This window comes from Oryctolagus cuniculus, chromosome 18 (genome assembly GCF_964237555.1).
Source record: "Oryctolagus cuniculus chromosome 18, mOryCun1.1, whole genome shotgun sequence".
Taxonomy (NCBI): domain Eukaryota; kingdom Metazoa; phylum Chordata; class Mammalia; order Lagomorpha; family Leporidae; genus Oryctolagus; species Oryctolagus cuniculus.
Genome location: NC_091449.1, coordinates 6,399,016 through 6,414,159, shown reverse-complemented (window position 1 = coordinate 6,414,159; position 15,144 = coordinate 6,399,016). Strand labels below are relative to the sequence as shown.

The window sequence follows — 15,144 nt, the reverse complement described above, 5'->3', positions numbered from 1 at the left end:
GCTAGCCCCCCAAAGCTGGGGAGGGGCGTGGGTGCTGCCGTCCGGGCCCCCCACGCTGCCACCCGCGCAGAGCCGGAGCCGGTGTCGGGCTGCCTGGGACGCTGGGCTCGGAACCTGTTAAGTGCTTAAAAGTAGGAATTTTCAAAGGCCCATGAAATGCCACAAAAATCAGAAACCCTTGACTTCAAACTGCCGAATCAAAGCGCTTCGGAAGCAGCTGTGCGGCTGAGCATCAGGGCGCTGGTGAGAGCTGCGGTAGGGAGTTGGCGCGTCTGACCCTCACGCCTTCCGACATCGGTAAAGGACCAGTGGTGTCACCCGCACATCACAGGTGGGGCCGCCGAACCCCAAGTCCTCCTCTGCGTGGATGGTGGTGGTGGCGCCGGGCTTTGAACCTGCGCCGTCTCGCTCCAACGTCCTGCTTGACTGACTCAGCTTTCATAAAATGACCCAAGAATTGTACTTACGGGGCCAGCGCTGTGGTGCAGTAACCTGCGGCCTGCAGCGTCAGCATCTCATACGGACACCGGTTCAAGTCCTGGCTGCTCTTCCATGTCCATCCAGCTTCCTGCTAATGTGCGGGGGAAAGCAGCGGAAGCTTGGGCCCCTGCACGCACATGGGAGACCCCGAAGAGGCTCCTGGCTTGGATCAGCCCAGCTCTGGCCCTTGTGGCCATCTGGGGAGTGAACCAGCGGGTGGAAGACCTCTCTTTCTCTCTCTCTCTCTCTCTGCCTCTCCTCCTCTCTCTGTGTAACTGTGACTTTCAAGTAAAATAAATGAATCTAAAACAAACAAACAAAAAAATTAAAAAAATAAAAAGAGACTCTAAAGTACTTGAGCAATTGAACAAATTTGGAGGAATAAGTCGTTTGACAAAAGAGCCTAATTAAGATTTGCTGTTTGTGAATTTCCCACATCTGGCGTAGAGCAATCTAGACAAGGGAATTGCCAAACTTCCTGTAAATAACCAAACAGTAAAAACCTTCAGCTTTGTGGCCAATTCAGTCTTTGTCACAGTAACTCAACTGTATCTCTGTAGTGTGAAAATAGCCATAGAAAATAACACCTGGGACTCCATCTCCCAAAACTTTATATATGGACACTGAATTTGTATGTCATGAAACTTTATACTTTTTTTTTTTTTTAAGATTTATCTGTTTTATTTGAAAGGCAGAGTTAGAGAGGCAGAAACAGAGATAGAGAGGTCTTCTGTCTGCTGTTTTACTCCCCAAATGGCCCCAATGGCAGGAGCTGTGCCGATCTGAAGCCAGGAGCCAGGAGCTTCTTCCAGGTCTCCCAGATGCGTTCAGGGGCCCAAGGACTTGGGTCATCTTCTACTGCTTTCCCAGGCCATACCAGAGAGTTGGATCGGAAGTGGAGCAGCCAGGATTCAAACCAATGCTGGCACTGCAGACAGCAGCTTTACTCACTACACCACAGTGCAGGCCCCAAGAACTTTTTTTTTTTAAACAAGGGAGTGGTAGCTAACTTTTGGGGGGGATGGATAAGCTTATGGCATTGAGTGTAATAATAGTTTCATGGACGGTACTCATCTCCAAACATATCAAGTTGTACACATTGGTGGCCAGCGCTATGGTGCAGCAAGTAATGCTGCTGCCTGCATGCCAGCGTCCCATGTAGTCGCCAGTTCAAGTTTTGGCTGCTCCACTTCCCATCCAACTCCCTGTTGATGGCCTGGGAAAGCAGTGGAAGGTGGCCCCTGCACCCATGTGGAAGACCCGGAAGAAGCTCCTGGCTCCTGGCTTCGGATCAGCCCAGCTCTGGCCATTGCAGCCATTTGGGGAGTGAACCAGTGGATGGAAGCCCTCTTTCTCTCTTGCTCTCTCTCTCTCTCTCTCTCTCTTTCCCACCCTTGTATGCCTCTCTCTAACTCTGCCTTTCAAATAAATAAATCTTTAAAAAAATAAAAGTTGTATACATTGGATAAATATTTTAACATAATTCATATTTCACTGAAGTGGCTTAAAAATAATACTGTATTGCCATATATAATGAACTACTGTTCTGTTAAGTTGTATTATGTTAGTGAAAAGGCTCATATTCCAAATCAAGATGGGTTTAAGTGTCCATATTGGGGAACAGATCTGAGACAGCAGGCTTTATATGTAAACACAGAGGATTTAAGATGCTTGGGGGAGAGATGGATCAGGAGAGAGGAGTAGGAACTACAGGAGTAGAGGGGAAGAGCTACAAGCCCTTACTGGCAGAGAGCAGCCTATAAGGGACTTGATAGAACCATAATTACTATGAGGTCATTAAATCGTTCCCCTTGGAGCTGGACGGCGTTGCTCTCCCTGAGCCTCAGCTGTACAGAGTCATTAATGAAGACCAAATGGCTCCCTAGGCTCTTCTGTGACCACGGTTTCTTTTGGGGATACCAGGAGGGCTGAGTTGTATGTCTGTGTTAATTTTAAGAGAAGGCATACTTCACATGGAAGCATGGATGGGGGCATAGCAGATCCTGAGGACAGAAATGTGTAATTAGCCAACGTTGGTGGGAAAACCCTACGTGGTCAGGGCTATAGATTGGGGTTAGCACCCAGTTCTCTAAGTAATACAAGACCCATCTGATACCTCGGTAAAATATAATAAATAGAGTTGTGCCAAAGCATGCATCTGATACAATGAGAGGATGAAAGTGGAGTAAATGGAGACCCAGAGAAGACTGGAAGGGTTGAGTTGGTTCTGGATACATGGTGGGACCGCCTGGATGACAGACATCAAGACAGGACGTAGGTCTTCCCTGTTATGTCTCACCTGCTCCCAAGAACCTGCCATACGGTTCCATCTCACTGTGATGTCGGCATGGAACTCTTGTCCTGGATGCACACTGTCATGGTCCACACAGCAGTGCCAGCCACAGAGCGCCTCGCGCAAGTGTTTCTTTTTTCCTGAGGATACTTGGAGCCCTATGGCTGAACTCAAGCCAGATTCCACATAGCACAGTTTTCTGTTCTCTACCTCCAGTGTAGACTGCAATTTCTCCTGTCTATCTTCTAGAGAAGAAGAAGTTTTGTCACTGTTTGGGGAAATCAAAGTCGTAAGAGAACTCTAGGCCTTGCCACCAGCGTGAGCTGCCACGTGCCTGTTCTTACTGTAGTGCATCAATAATAGCAGTGTGAATAGATACCTGAGGCCAGACTCAGGAGAAGATGGACTGTCATTCTTCTTGCGAATGAAAGGCAGGGAAAGAGGCCAGAGTGAGGAGGAACAGAGCTCTGTCCAGAGCTTGCAACCTCTGTAGGTGTTGTGGGAGGCACCAAGAATTCTAGTGTTTCAGTGGTCCTGGAGAGGAAAGTATTAACAGGGCAATCATTGTGGCATAGTGTATTAAGCCTCTGCCTGCAATACTAGAATCCCATATGGGTTCAAGTCCCGGCTGCTCCACTTCCAATCCAGCTCCCTTGTAATGCTCCTGGGAAAGCAATGGAGGATGGCTCACGTGCTTGGTCTCCTGCACCCACATGGGAAACCCAGAAGGAGCTTCTGGCTCCTGGCTTCATCCTGACCCATTCCCAGCCATTGAAGCCATTTGGGGAGTGAGCCAGCTGATGGGAGATCTGTGTCTCCTCCCTCTCTTTCTGAAACTCTGCCTTTCAAATAAGTTTCAAAAAATCTTTAAAAAAAGCAAACTTAAAAAAAGAGCACATGGGATTACTGCAAGAGAACAGAGTTCATCACTTGTTCACAACTCACTTTCCCGTGTCAGGGCTCTGAGCGAAGATTTGTGATGATGCTGATCTGAAGAGCAATGCAGAAGCCTCTAAAGCATCTGCTCCTGAGTGAGAGATGAAGCTGTGGATGAAGGGAGAAGAATCCTGTCTCATGGAGCATTTATGCTCCATCAGATCACAGCAAAGGCCCATGGGTGAAAACCCAGTTGAGGATCACATGTAGATCAGCCTTCTCTGAGTTTCTGCAGGAAGGAAAAGGATGAAAATACATTTTAAAATCTACTTTGCAAATGAGTGATATGGAAACAATACAGGCCTTTATTAACTTGGTGACAAAAACCCAATGTATTTATAGGTTAATAAATATCTGCAATTTGCTTAGAGCAGACAGTGAGAACTGAGTAGCAGCACCCTATTCTTTGTCTTTCTGTGTCAGAGTGGCATGACACATAAGAACAAAGGTGAAACACTGAGCATTAGGTGCTTGACTGTTCAGCCCTGGGCTCTCCAAGGATTACCCTTTTGATTGCCCTTTGCATAGGGCCTCAGGCCCCCAACCCCTGAGGATCTCAGCTTTTGAGCCTGACTCTCCGAAAAAGGAGAGCCCTCATGGGGCGGCCAGTAAAAAAGGAATCAGAACCTGGGACAGTTCTCCCAGAATGTGGTAGGCTGGTCATGGAAACTAAAGGGCGGTGGCCTGTAATGTGTCCTACCAGTCAGTAGGTGGCGTGAGAAGTACTGGAGGGCTACTGGTTAGCTTTGAAGAGTTTCCAAGCGTCAACTGGGCACTGTTCCTTTGAGATGGCTCCTGGCCTGCACGATGTGTCTTAGGGGATGCTGCATGTGATGGGATTTGGTAGCTACAAATCACCATATGTGGCTGAGCCTTCCCATTACAGGCATAGAGCATCTGATGTTGCATCCTAATTCCTCAGACGCTCCCTCAGAGTCTAGTCTTGCAAGAATCCACCCATGAAGATCCATTTCCTCTCAATTTCCTATAAGATCTCTTTGCTCCTATGTCACATGTAACTCGGGCTCTTATAGCCCACCTTGGAGAGCTTGCTCAAAACAAAACAACTGAGGTAACTTTCTCTGCCAACAAAAGCTAATGCCTTCCACTTCTCGCCTGTTTCCGTGTTCCTACCAGAGGCTATGCAGTTCTAAGGCCTCTGTGTACCTTGGGGTTGACACTGGAGGGAAGGAAAAGTGAAAGCTCAGCGTTCTGGATAAAAGTCATGCATGAGCTTGGGAATGTAGGACTGTAGGGAGGAAGAGTGTGAAACCATTCCTTACCCTTCATAAGGGTCACGGCTGACACTTCTTTAATACAAGACAGGATCACAGGAGAAAAGCATAGCAGACCTGTTTCATCAAATTTCATGGGACACAGAGCCTTTAGAAGCAGAGACCCAAAACTCAGGGAAGCCACTATTATTCCTTGTCCCTTTGGCTTCCACAGCTCCTGTTTGGGTGATCTGTAACTTCAAATTAAGCTAGCATTTAGGAGGGCTTCATTATGTAGCCATGCCTGACTGAATCATTGGCTATTGATCACTAACCCCAATCTGCAGCTCCCACCCCTCCCCGAAGTCAGGGGTGGGGACAGGAGAGTTGGAAGTTCCCACTTTCAAGTATCTTACTTATATGAAATGTTCCCAAACCCCTGAAACTGAACATTTGGCAGAGGATAGCAGTCAAAACCTTAGCTGAGCATTCAACAGCTCTTTGACCTTTCTTTTAGTACACCTCATATCCAGGGTCTATGGCGGGGGGTTGAGGGTGTGGGTAGTAAAGGCAGAATGGATGCTGAATGGACAGTGGGTTTCCTTGTGGGGTGACAGAAGTATTCTGTTCCTAGTGGTGATGGTTGGATGATATTGTGAATGCAGCAAACGGTACTGACTTGTACTTTCTGGCATGATGAATGCTATGTTTTGTGTGTATTCTAACCAATAATAAAAGCAATGAGACCAGGCTGAAGAACCTCTCAATGGAAAATCTGATCACATGAGAATAAACTGCAGTACTATTATATGACATACCAGGAGCAAAAATCCATGAAGTCATTGCAGAAGGGAGAAAGGAGAAACCTCTTATTTGCAGAGGAATAAAACTAATGTTCATCTAAAAGATAGCAAAGAATGTGTTACTTACCTTGACTTTTAGCTTGGCGACAGTAACCAGGACCCATGATCTTCTCCTGTTGCCTTTGACTTTGCCTGCTAACTTGTAGCCATGGTGTGTATCTCCATCCAAGTCAGTAAGGCTAGTGTCCAGATCATCAATTCCAACTAGGAACTTTATTGCCTGGAAGATGGCATTCAACACGATGGCCAGATGCCAAGTGAAAAGACCACTGAGGGAGAGGCTGACACCTTCAGCACCTTCTTCAGTGAGACTGGTGCTGGCAAGCATGTGCCCAGGTAAATGTTTGTAGACCTGGAATTCATGCTCATTGATGAAATTCAAACTGGCACCTACCACCAACACTTTCACCCCAAGCAGCTCATCACTGGCAAGGAAGATGAAGCCAATAACTATGCCCATGGACACAGTTAACAAGGAGGTCATTGACCTCATCCTGAACCAAATTCTCAAGCTGGCTGGCCACTACACAGGCTTTCAGGGCTTCTTGGTTTTGCACAGCTTCAGTGGAGAAACTGGTTCTGGGTTTACCTCCCTGCTAATGGAACAGCTCTCTGCTCATTAAGGCAAGAAGGCCAGGCTGGAATTTAATTTACCCAATCCCCCTGGTTTCCACAGCTGTAGTGCAGTCCTACAACTTCACCTTCATGTGCCTCATAGTAGACAATAAGGTCATCCGTGGCATGTTGTAGAAATCTCTATACTGAACACTCAAACTACAGCAAGCTGAGCCACCTAATTCTCTGGACTGTGTCCTCCATTACTGCTTCTCTTTGATTTGACAGAACCTTGAATGTTAACCTGACATAATTCCAGCCCAGCCTGGTGGTGCCTTATCCCCACATCCTCTTCCCCTTGGCTACATCTGCTCCTTTCATCTCTGCTGAGAAAGCCTACCACAAACGGCTTTCTGTAGCAGAGATCATCCGTGCTTGATCTGAGATGGTGAAATGTGACCTTTACCATGATAAATATGTGGCTTGCTGCCTTTTGTATCATGGTTGTTACTGGACAGAATATTCAAGCCCTTGCTGCTCTCCACTGGACAGTCAATTCGCCTGAGAACACAGTTGATAAGAGGAAAAGGTTGAAGAAAGAATGATCTCTGGATCCTAAGTGTGCTTTTCCTTCCAAGGGTTTTTAAAGGGCCAGGGCTGCTGCAGGTGGAGGTTAGAAAAAATAATGAGTCCAGTTAATTAACAATCGAGTAGATCCTCAAACTGTGTTCCAATGATGGTCCATCTGGAAGATCCAGAGAGTCAGCCAGGTGGAGGCTTCCTGACCATGGAGCTCAGCTGCCCCCAGCTGATGGCTGAATACTCTCTCCTTATTGGATGTGAGGTCTGCCATTCCAAGGCATTTCCTCTCGGGAGGCGACTGAAGTTCCCATTATTTATGAATCACAGCTAATTCACAACACCAGTAGCTGGCCCGTGTCATCCAAGGCATGAAAGGGAAGGCCGGATGCCTCCGTTACAGTTATATGGTGACATGATTCCCAGAGATGTCAATGCTGCCACTGCCACCATGAAGACCAAGCGCAGCACCCAGTTTGTGGATTGGTGCCCCACTGGATCAAGGTTGGCATTAATTACCAGCCTCCCGCTGTGGTCCTGATAGAGAACTGGCCAAGGTACAGCAAGCGCTATGCATGCTGAGCAACACCACAGCCATTGCTGAGGCCTGGGTTCACCTGGACCACAAGTTTGACCTGATGTATGCCAAGCAGACCCTTGTTCACTGGTACATGGGTGAGAGGATAGAGAGGAAGAGTTTTCTGAGGCTTGTGAGTACATGACTGTGCCAGAGAAGGATTATGACAAGTTGGTGTGGGTTATTTTGAATGACAGAGTGAGGAGAAAGGAAAAGCATACTAATTTTCTATTCCTTTCAGCCCTGCAAGTCATCATAATCACAGGACTTCAACTTTTCTTTTTTTTTTTTTTTTTATTTTGACAGGCAGAGTCAGTGAGAGAGAGAGAGAGAAAGAGAGAAAGAAAGGTCTTCCTTTTCCATTGGTTCACCCCCCAAATGGCCACTACGGCTGGCGCACTGCAGCCAGCACGCTGCGCTGATCCGAAGCCAGGAGCCAGATAATTCCTCCTGGTCTCCCATGCGGGTACAGGGCCCAAGGACCTGGGCCATCCTCCATTGCCTTCCCGGGCCACAGCAGAGAGCTGGACTGGAAGAGGAGCAACCGGGACAGAATCTGGCGCCCCAACCAGGACTTGAACCTGGGGTGCTGGTGCCGCAGGCAGAGGATTAGCCAAGTGAGCTGTGGTGCTGGCCAACTTCAACATTTCAACATTAGCTGACAGCCACTAGTTTTCCTCACTCAATTATGACTATGTCTGATCTTTCCATGTGCACCTGTAAATCTTTTTAAAAAATGCATTTATTTTATTTATTTGAAAGGCAGTTACAGAGAGAGGACAGACACAGAGAGAGGTCTCCCATCCACTGGTTCACTCCCCAAATGGCCACAACAGCTGGAGCGGGGCCAATCTGAAGCCAGGAGCCAGGAGCTTCTTTCAGGTCTCCCATGTGGGTGCAGGGACCCAAGCACTTGGGCCATTTTCCACTGCTTTCCCAGGCCATCAGCAGGGAGCTGGATCAGAAGTGGAGCAGCCAGGACTCAGACTGGCACTCATATGGGATGCCAGTGCCGCAGGCCAAGGCTTAACCTACTATGCCACAGTGCTGGCCCTTGAAGGGAAAACTTTAAGGAAACAATTTTTTTAAATGATAGCAGAATGTTACAAGTTTTCAAAAGAGTATGATGTTCAATTCATATAAAAATAGTTTGAGTCCATGCTAAAATAAATTGGACAAATCAAAGTATCACTTAGTGATTTCTTATAAAACATAAAGGGTCAAAAGCACACATACAAATGAATAACTCTAGTAGACAGCATCACAACCAAATAAAACAACTCATCACCATTAGTAAAAAATATGTGTATCATGTGCCTCTGATGTGATGCACTAAGAGTCATGTGATTTTCTCTGTGTAAAAATTCTCAAATGTTGAAATTGAGACTAAGAATGATGGAAAAGTCAGAGAAATCCACAGGAGGATATTGAACAGAATAGCATAAGCTCCAAAATCGTCAGTTTCACTAAGAGACCAAACAAAAAAAAATTCTGTCAATTGATGTAGATTATGGGGCAGTTGTGGTGCGTCTGGCTAAGCCGCTACTTGGGACAGTGGCATCCCATATTGGAGTGCCGGGTTGAATCCCCCCTCCTGTACTTCCAATCCAGCTGCATGCTAATGAACAGCCTGGGAGGTAATACATGATGGCTCAAGTGTTTGGCCCTCAGCCACCCATGTGGAAGACTGCAGTGGAGAGATGGGGTTCCAGGCTCCTGGCTTCACCTTAGCCCAGCCTGGCTGTTGCAGTCATTTGAGGAGAAAACCAACCAGGAGATGAAAGGTCTCTCATTCTCTCCTATTTCTCCTCCATGACACACACACAACCCCTTCAAATAAAATGGAAATAAAGAGATTCTACATAGATTTCAAAATTTTTTGCACCCAATTAATCTTATCATGAATTCTATCATCCATGAACTTTTGGAAGTATCCTCATCTGTGCGTGCGTGCGTGTGTGTGTGTGTGTGTGTGTGTATTACCTAACAAAGATTTCTCTCTGGTGTACAATAGCTGATGTTTCATGAGACTTAAGAATAGCCTAAAAGTCCATATATCTGTCATGTCTCTCAGAATGAATTTGCCAATAACCAGGGTGAACTTAAGTTCACTGGCAAACAGTTTTCTCTGTTCATTACATTTGTAATGTTTTTCTCTAATGTGTTTTCTGCTGCTTGTAAGCAATGAAGGATAGATGAAAACATTCCCATATGTATTATAAATATCTGTTTTAACGCTTGGGGAAAATCCACAATTGAGAATCAAGCTTGGGTATACTTCTCAATTTGATTAAGTCATAAATTTTCAGTTTGAAATCTGCAGTTCAGCCTGCTGTGACTGAAAATGTAAACAAAATCCATTTTCAAAACATTTCATATTTGAAAATATTTCAAAAGTTTGTGGAAATGCATGTCACATAGAAACAAGATATGGATTTCAATTCTTTTTTTTTCATCAAAATGTACTTATCAGGGTTGGCACTGTGGTGTAGTGGGGTTAAGTCGCCATCTGCAGCACCAGCATCCCATATGGGTGCCAGTTTGAGTCCCAGATGCTCCACTTCTGATTCAGCTCCCTGCTAATGTGCCTGGGAAAGCAGTGGAAGATGATCCAAGAGCTTGGGCCCCTGCACCCACATGGAAGACCCAGAAGAAGCTCCTAGCTCTTGGCTTTGGCCTGGCCCCATCCTGGCCATTATGGCCACTTGGGTAGTGAACAAGTGGATGGAAGATCTCTCTGTGTAACTCTTACTTTCAAATAAATAAATCTTTTTTGAGGGAAAAAAAGACAAAAGTTATCTCTTAATTCCATGTTCCCATAATATATTTGTACTCCCTTTGTACAGGTTTCCCACATAGACTATGTTTTGTTTTGTGTGTGTGTGTGTTTGTTAACAGATTTCTCCCTGTGGGCTTCAGTGCACATTTGAATGCCACAGGTGGCAAGAGAGTTTTGAGAGGTGTCAGAAACTCAGGAGAGACAAGTGAGGGATGGTGCTCTTTTTATCTTCTCAGTCCAGATAGGAAACAAATAATTTACCACAAACACTTCTTGGGGCGCATCCTCAGACACTGGGATTCCTTTGACCCACTGAGCTTAAAGGAAATGATCTTTTTCTGCACCATTCCTTGCCTGGTTACAAGCTAGAGGATGAAAAAAGTTAGACTAAGTGAGTTGGGGTCCCTTAAGTCCAGGCTTCTTTTTGTGCTAAACTATTCCTGATAAATCAAGGGCCACAGGAAAATCCTTCCACCTTCTCAGAACATTTGAGGGAGACTTTAAAGAAACATGCTCGGAGCTGGCGCTGTAACGTAGGGGGTTAAGCTGCCATTTATAGCACCCTCATCTTATATGGTTCTGGTTCGAGTCCTAGATGCTCCACTTCCAATCCAGCCCCCTGCTAGTGCATTTGGGAAAACAGCAGAAGATGGCCCAAATGCTTGGGCTCCTACACCCACATGGGAGACCTGGAAGAGGCTTCTGGCTAAATATTTAAAAAAAAAATACTCCATTAGAACATGACTCTATAAAAGTACAGGTGACTTTAAGATTTTTTTCTTTTAATTTGAAATGCAGAGTTAGAGAGGAGAAGAGGGAGGGAGGGACAGAGAGAGAGAGAGAGACAGACAGAGATCTTCCATCTGCTGGCTCACTCCCCAATACTTCCCAAAGGGGTGCAATGGACAGGGCTGGGCCAGGCCAAAGCCAGGAACTTCTTTGGGGTCTCCCACATGGGTGACGGGGCCAAACACTTGGGCCATCTTTCACTGCTTTCCCAGGCACATCAGCAGGGAGCTGGATCAGAAGTGGGGCAGCTGGGACTCGAACTAAGTGTTTATATGGGATACCAGTGCTGGGGGCCCAGATTTTTTTTATAAGAGGTCAGGAGGGGACCCACCACCAGGGACAAAGGGATAAGAGAAGGGGTGTGCTCCCAGTCTTAGCTCCAGTGAGAAATGCAGGGGCCTCCCAAGTGCTTTCACTGCAAAGGCAGTGGACACTTCACCAAGGATTGTTGAAAAGGACCCCCCCACACACAAGGGGACACGTTCTACTTGCATTAGTCACTGGAGATCTGACTGCCTGTGGAGGCCAAGATAGATGTCCCACACATGACTGAAGGGTCCCCGGGCTCTCCCTACAGGCTCTGGTAACACAAACCAGATGTACCTACGAGCCCCGTGGTGGTCCTCCCAGTGGGAGGAAAGCCTGTGCTCTTGCCTCTAGACCCAGGAGAACAAGCTTCTCTGCTCTGCAAACCAGCGTTGGCCTCCTCCTCTCATGGTGACCACAAGGTGTCTCAGGGTGAGGAGTTAGATGGTTTACTAGCAGGTAGGTCAGGTCCCTTTAAGAGGGACAGAATGCTTGCTTTTCCCCAGAAGCTGCCTTAGCAAGACCACAGTGCGTCTCACCTGCTCCGAGCATCTGGTTCTATTTTGAGGATAGAAAGATGAAATTAGCAATTCCACCCTTCTGTTGTTTTTTTCTGTTTTATCAGGAGCAGGCCAGACAGGATTACAGTTCTGGCTCTCTGGCGGGTTCTGTTCCTCCCCTGAATTGTGCTTAGAAGACCCCACTTTGACTAATTTCCCGGGTTTGCTTCCCTTGGAATTCCCCCTCCTGCCTACTGTTTCCAGGAGCCTTTTGACTTAAATAAATCTTGCTTTGTTAAAAAAAATTCTCATGAAAGACTTCCCACATTTGAAACATTGTTTTCTTACAGAAACCCTCAGCTTTAAATGAAAATTAATCCAGGATTTGCTGTCTTGTTGATCTTGTCCACCAGTGAGATTCAGGTTCTCTCTCATAAGCACTCTCTTAAAATTTCTTCACAGACACGCTTTTGCTCAAATTCATGAACACTTTGCCAGACTTCCCTGAAATCAAAATCTTCAATGTTACAGCACTTATCTCTTACTAGCATCACTGGTTTGTGTAATTCTTTGTGTTTGTCGTCTTCTCCTCCTGCTCGACTTTGTAGCTGCTTTTTTTTTTTTTTTAAGGGAAAGAGTTTATTGGGGAAAATCCAGCAGACCGGAGGGAAGGGGTGAAGAGGGAAAAAAGTAGAGGAGAGTATGAGAGAGACATAGAGGAGAGGAGCTAGCGAGGAGAGAAGAGACGAGAGAAGAGAGAGCAAGCAGGAGAGAGCAGAGAGCAGGAGAGAAGAGGGTAGCTGCTTTTATCATTATCTTCTGCTTTAAGCATCCTTTAAAGGTGAAACGAAACCCAACCATTTACAAAAAAAAAAAATAAATTATTTAAGAATGTATGCAGGGGCCAGTGCTGTGGCATAGTGGGTAAAGCCACCATCTGCAGTGCCAGCATCCCATATGGGCTCCTCTGCTTTTCCCAGGCCATGGCCTGGGAAAGCAGAAGATGGCCCAAGTATTTGGGCCCCTGCACCCACGTGGGAGACCCAGAAGAAGCTCCTGGTTCCTGGCTTCGGATCGGTGCAGCTCCAGCCATTGCAGCCAACTGGGGAGTGAACCAATGGATGGAAGACCTCTCTCTCTCTCCTCTCTTCTCCCTCCCTCCCTCCCTCCCTCCCTCCCTCCCTCCCTCCCTCTCCTCTCTCTGTGTAACTCTGACTTGCAAATAAAGAAATAAAATCTAAAAAAAAAAAAACAAAACAAAACAAAACAAAACAGAAGAGTAGAAGGAAAGAGAATAGGAGGGAGGAGGGGAATATCATTAACTTCTTAGACTTCCATCTACGAATCATATTGAATGTTAAAAACTAATTACAATTTAAAAATGGGAATAGTAATGCTATATAACCAATGATGTCCTTAGATTACACACTTCCTAGGGCCCTGCCTTGTGTTGGGGACAAGTCCTGTCTTCCCGCCTCGACCCATGCCTACCCCGGGAATCAGTGTGACCCACGGAGGGACAGGGCTGCACTCCCTGGACACATGGCACAGACAGGCCCCCTTGGGACCAGGGGTCATGGGCCAGTGATTCCTGGGGGAAAAGTTTTGAACATAGCAAGGTCAGGGTGGTCTCCCTCCATAGTGGAGGAGTGGCCTGGGGTCCCTTGCTCCTCAATGTCCCAGTGTATGTTGTGATTCTATGTGGATCACGTCAGCCCTGCATTGGGGCCCTCACGTCTGACACTGTCCTCTCCACTTGTGGAGCCATGAATGTTAGAACGCTGGGCCTAACGACACTGGGTGCAGATAGTTCACGTAAAACCTACTGGAACGTTGATTGCTCTGGAAAACCGCTAAGACAACGCACTATAGACCTCACCAAGGAGCCTCTCTGCACATCTCCACCCAGCTTCTCAAGGTCCCTGTGGCGCTCTGCACCTCCCCAAACAAGCTGCCTGCTGCTCAGACAGAATGAAGCCTGGCTGCAAACCCCCACCCTCTGTCTGGGCAGCTCAATGTCCACTGTCTCCCCCATTTCTGTGCCACCTAGAATAAAGTCTGCTCTAACTAGCCACCTCCTTGCCTTCGAACCCCAAGATCCTAAACCTAACAATGAGTATGCCCTGTCGCACGGGCTCTGCAAAGCAAAGAAGAACCTGGCAGATCTGAGCTTCTCCCAGCTTCCATCCCCTACCCCTGAGCCAGTGACCTGGAGGCCAGGGAACCTGCCAGCCTGGAGAGTGGACGCCCCCATGGCAGCTGAGCGTGCCAAGGGCACAGGGTGAGGAAGCTATCACAGAGGGCCTGCCTGTCCATTGGTTGAACTCTGGAGGGCAACTTGGCCTGGACTGACCCAGAGTCGGTTATGGACACCCTGCCTTCTGGAGCCATCTCTCAGTCCCGAGAGGAAGCAGAGGGGGAGGCTACTGTGACTTCAAGGGAGGGGCTCCCTCGGCGGCATCCCCTTGGCTAGAGAAGAGTGGGGCCAGGGAGTCTCCTCAGGAAGCCTCCTGCTCCCTGCCTGCCCAGCAGAGGCTGCTGTGAAGCCAGGGCCCCACCCCACCTCACCTGGTACTTCCCCTAGACAGAGCTATTACAAGGGAGACGCCCTCCTCTCCTGGCTGATAAACCCCTCCTAAAACACCAGAAAAGTCCCACAAGAAGTGCAGCAACATTGGGGGAGATGTGGCTGGGGCCAAGAGGGGCAGGGGAGGTGGTGGCCTCTCAGGAGCAGGGCCCTCAGAAGGGTGGGAGGATGTCTCATACCCCCGCCCCCAGCCCCTGGCTCACAGGCTCTGCAGCCCTTGACTCCATCCTCTCGGCTTCTTGAGGGCTTTCTGCTCCAGGCACTTAGGGGCATCTCAAAGGTGTGGGCACAGGCTCCAGGTCCCAGGGAGGAAGAGACCTGGGCCAGGCTCCCACATCCACACACAAGCATCTATTTACAGAGATGCCTCAAAATACATACAAATACACAGCCAAGCATGCGCCCATGCCCATAAACGTATGCACACGTGCACACAGTCACAGACCATTCCACAGAGCAGCCTGACACCCCAGCATCCCTGGGGGCATCTGAGGACCCTAGGGAGGGGGCGCACCCATTTTCCCAACAAGTGCAGGCTCTCTCTGCACACTAACCTTGGATGGGCACAGCAAGAGGAGCAGGGGCAGCTTGTTCCAGGAGCTCTGAACATGAGAGCAGGATCCTGCGACTGAAACAGTCAATTTCTACCCCTTCCCCTCCTCCTATGCCAGCCAGATGTGCTAGTT

The 15,144-nt window shown here is 47.6% G+C and overlaps 1 pseudogene; it reads left to right on the top strand.

Moving 5' to 3' along the window:
* Positions 1–1,924: 1,924 nt before the first annotated feature.
* On the top strand, positions 1,925–14,156 carry LOC100355338 (tubulin alpha-1B chain-like; annotated as a pseudogene).
* Positions 14,157–15,144: the final 988 nt, after the last annotated feature.